Source organism: Tenrec ecaudatus, chromosome 5 (genome assembly GCF_050624435.1).
Source record: "Tenrec ecaudatus isolate mTenEca1 chromosome 5, mTenEca1.hap1, whole genome shotgun sequence".
Lineage (NCBI taxonomy): Eukaryota > Metazoa > Chordata > Mammalia > Afrosoricida > Tenrecidae > Tenrec > Tenrec ecaudatus.
The window spans coordinates 46,518,093-46,522,347 of NC_134534.1; the positions used below are offsets into that span (position 1 = coordinate 46,518,093).

The following is a 4,255-nucleotide window of genomic DNA, read 5'->3' on the forward strand; positions in this document are numbered from 1 at the left end:
TTTCTAATTTTTTAATTTTATTTGAAATTAAAGGCATTGTTTAAAATTTTATGTAATAAATTTATTAGCCTTTATTATTTTAATATTGCCTATATAAATTTAATACAGCTCTTATGTATCATTAATTAGATAAGTTGATTCAGTAGCATCACTGTCAGAGAATATGATACCAAAATGACTGTCTATAAAGTTTTTGTGAATGTTCCAGCAGAAATTTTTAAAAATCATTTTATTGAGGGTTCGTACAACTCTTATCACAATCCATACATCCATGCATGTGTCAAGCACCTTTGTACATGTGTTGCCATCATTGTTTTCAAAGCATTTTCTTTCTACTTGAGTCCTTGGTATCAGCTCCTCATTTTTCCCTCCCGTCCCTCCCTCCCTCAGGAACCCTTGATAATTTATAAATTATTTTTTCATGTCTTGCACTGTCCGTTGTCTCCCTTTACCCCCTTGTCTGTTGTCTATCCCCCTGGGAGAGGGTTATAGGTAGGTCATTGTGATCGGTTCCCCCTTTCTCCCCGTGCCTCCTCTTTACCCTCCTGGTATGGCTACTCTCAATATTGGTCCGGAGGAGTTTATCTGTCCTGTATTCCCTGTGCTTCCAGCTCTTATCTGCACCCATGTACATGCTCTGGTCTAGCCAGATTTGTATGGTAGAATTAGGGTCATGATCGTGGGCAGAGATTGGGCAGGGGAGTAAGCAATAAAGAACCAGAGGAAAGCTGTATGTTTCATCCGTGCTGCACCCTGAACGGCCCATCTTCTCCCCATGACCTCTCTGTAAGGGATGTCCAATTGCTTACAGATTGGCTTTGACCCTCCACTCGCACTGCCTACCTCATTCACATTATTATTTCTTACTCTGGGTCTTTAATGCCTGATCCCGGATCCCATGGACACCTCATAATCACACAAGGTGATGGTGTGCTTCTCCCATGTGGGCTTTGATGCTTCTCAGCTAGATGCCCACTTGTTTATCTTCCAGCCTGTAAGCCCCTGGGGCTTTATCTTTTGATAGCCGGGTGCCATCAGTTTTCTTCACATTTGCTTATGCACCTGTTTTGTCTTTAGCGATCGTGTCAGGAAGGTGACCATCTCAGAGTGCCGGATTATTAGAACGAAGTGTTCTTGTGTTGAGGGAGTACTTGAGTAGAGGCCCAATGTCTATCCAGCAGAATTTTTTTAATAAAAATATTTCCATAGGTAGTTATCACAACAAGAACATTTTTATAAGCCCGGCTTATATGTATCAATATATAAGGCTAAAACTCTCTGCTAGTTTACTTCTCGAATCTTCTAAGGAGCCCTGAAGAAAGCACTCGTGGTAAAAGCTTTGCGCAGCTAATAAGGCTGGCAGCTCAGACCCATAGCTGCTCTGTCGGAGAAAGATGAAGCCCTCTGTTTCCTACCGACTTATGGATTTGGAAACCCTGTATACTGCAGCTATGAATTGTAATTGCCTGGATAGCATTGGGTGCTCTGGGTCAGGAACTCTGGTGGTGCAGTGGGTAAGCATGGGATTGATAACCACAAAGTTGGTGGTTCAAACCAACTAGCCTCTTTGCAGGAGAAAGATGAGATGGTCTGCTTCTCCAAAGGCTTACCATCTTAGAAACCAAAGGAATAGTTCTACTCTATCTTGCAGGGCTCAGAGGAGGAAGAATTGACTTGACAGCAGGGGATGGGCAAATGTTCAGGCCAGACTCTGCTGGCATAGTGGGTAATGAGTTGGCTGCTAACCACAAGGTCACCAGTTTGACCTCGTCATGATTGCTCAAAAAGAATGTTGCTTTAAATCACATGGCTGGGTCTGAACCCCCTACAAGCACGTTTTTATTTTCATTGGTGCTAGTGCTTGCAGGGTCTCTGACTTTATAAAATGTCTGCTATAATGTTGTGGTAAGTAGTATTTGTGAATCAATACCAATAGGATTTTTTAGAATGAGGTATTAATTAAATGAAAAAGAGAAAAAGGATTCTGCTGTTATAAATGATGTTTTAACAAATAAATTTTTAATTCAATGTAATATGATTTTTTATAAATGTAGGCCACAAAATAGTAGCGAACTATACTAAGTGGTATAGCCCACTGTGGAGTGTGGTCTTCTCTTTATTCTCCAAAACTGCCCAAACTGGTAAAGGTTATTAAAAAACCCTTGCCTTCAAAAATCAACTTTTGGTATGTAATATGATTTTACAAAATAATTTTGCTGATAATAATTTAATCTAAGAAAATTAATTTAGGCAATTTACAACTATATTTATGACATATTACTCTAGGCTTAAAATTGACAATAAGTATGATTAAGGATTCTATATGGTGTGGTATGGGAGGGAGGTGACGTCATTCGTAGGGTGCCGCCAACCCGAGTGAAATCACTAATTTGAATATTTATCTACATCTACCCCTTTTCAAATATTTCTTTCCATTAAAAGTGGAATGATGCAAATATCTACATGTCACTCTTTCTCAAGAGACTATGCCAATCTCCACTGTGTTGTCTCCACTGCCAATGGCACGCTGCTGCCATAAGCACCGAGCCCAGCGGCACGGTGAGCCCTGAGTGCGGCTGCCCGCCATGGGCTCCGCAGCACCGCGGGAGCAGCTGCTCTGTGAGCGAAGATGCGCTTTCGACTCTTGTGAAGAGTTACTGTCTTGGATTCCCACAGGGCAGTTCTAGCCTACCCTTAAACATCATATGAGTCAGAATTGACTTGATGGGTTTTGTGAAGCTGTCTTATGGTCTCCTTGTGGAATGCGGCATAGGTTAAAATCAGGAAAGATGTGCATCGGGGTTATGGAGGAGTACCCCCACCCCCCAAACACGGGGTTTTCCCCCAAAGCTATGCATTTATTTTATTTTTTTAAAAAACAACCTTATCGCCTTCAAAGTACTCTCCATTACACTTAATTAATTTGTCAAATCTGCGATTCCATTCTTGGAAATATTTGAAACATATTTGTTTAGATGGCTGACAGCACCTCCCTCGTTTTTTATCGTCACCTCTTCTACACCATCAAATCGCTGTTCTTTCGTGGCCCTCTTCATTTGCAGAAACAAAAAGAAGTCTCACGGAGCGAGGTCAGGTGATTGAGGTGCTTGGGGCAAGAGAGGCATCCTGTCCCCTGTCTGCCACAAACAAGGCTTTTTTTTTTTTTTCTTGCACACTGTTGATTTCACTTGAGGAGCTTGCTTTGGGAGGGGTGATGACGGTGTCGTCCACTGGCTTGATTGATGTTTGCTTTCAGGGTCATGAGAATAGCACCATGTCTCATCACCAGTAATGACCTTAGAAAAAATGGCTGAGTCGATTCAGAGCTGTTCTTTCAGAGCACCGCATGCTTCCACTTTTTTTGCTGCTCAGTAAGAACCTGAGGCACAAATTTCACAGTGGCCCTTCTCATTCCCAAATATTCCACTAAAATTCACTGAACCGAGCTCCAATATAGTCCAGACACCTTGCCATCTCTTCAAAGGTCAGTCACTGGTCTTGGAGTACAAGTGCACAACTTTTGCCAACATTTTTGTCCATTCAGGAAGTCGACAGGCATCCAGAATGAGATTTGTCATCAATCGACACGTCACCTTCTTTGAAATGAGGAAGTCACTGCTACACTTGAGTTTTTCCCCTAGTGCCATCCTCCTTGTAAGCTGTGTTCAACATCACAACAGTTTCTGTGGCATCCGCCCCCCACCCCACCCCCGAGAAGGAAACAAAATTTCACAGCTGCGCACAGTTCTCTTAAATAAGCCATCACAGAAAATGAGGTTCCAGCAAAGCTTCTTTTAGAAAAAATTCACTGTGACCAAACAGAACCTTCCCAAGAAACACCAGCGTATGCACTAAATCAAAGTGATATTCACCTAGAGGGAAAAATTCCTATTAAGAAAGCTCTCCCCAGTGGAACTTTTTCTGGTTTTTAATTTGTTTGTATTTTGGACCCCCTTGTATATATCTCACACACATATTAGGCTTAAATCCAGTGCGACTCACATCCTTACTCTTGGATAAGAGTATATAGTCTTTCTATATACTATATAGTCTTTCTACTTAAAAATTGGGAAGCAGGAAAGAGCATTTCATATGTGAGTATCTCTAAGGAGCCCTGGTAGTGTAGTGATTATTCCTAAGACTGCTAAATACAAGGTCAGCAGTTCAAAACAACCAGCTACACCGATGGAGGAAGATGAGGCTCTCTACTACCATAAAGAGGTACAGTTAGAAGTCTACAGGGATAGTTCTACCC

At 41.6% G+C, this 4,255-nt stretch overlaps 1 non-coding gene across 1 annotated transcript; it reads right to left on the minus strand.

Annotated features, from left to right (window-relative positions):
- Window positions 1–2,047: 2,047 nt before the first annotated feature.
- Window positions 2,048–2,189, minus strand: LOC142449624 (small nucleolar RNA SNORA4). The gene has a single exon (XR_012784755.1). It is a non-coding gene; the product is annotated as a small nucleolar RNA SNORA4 (small nucleolar RNA).
- Window positions 2,190–4,255: the final 2,066 nt, after the last annotated feature.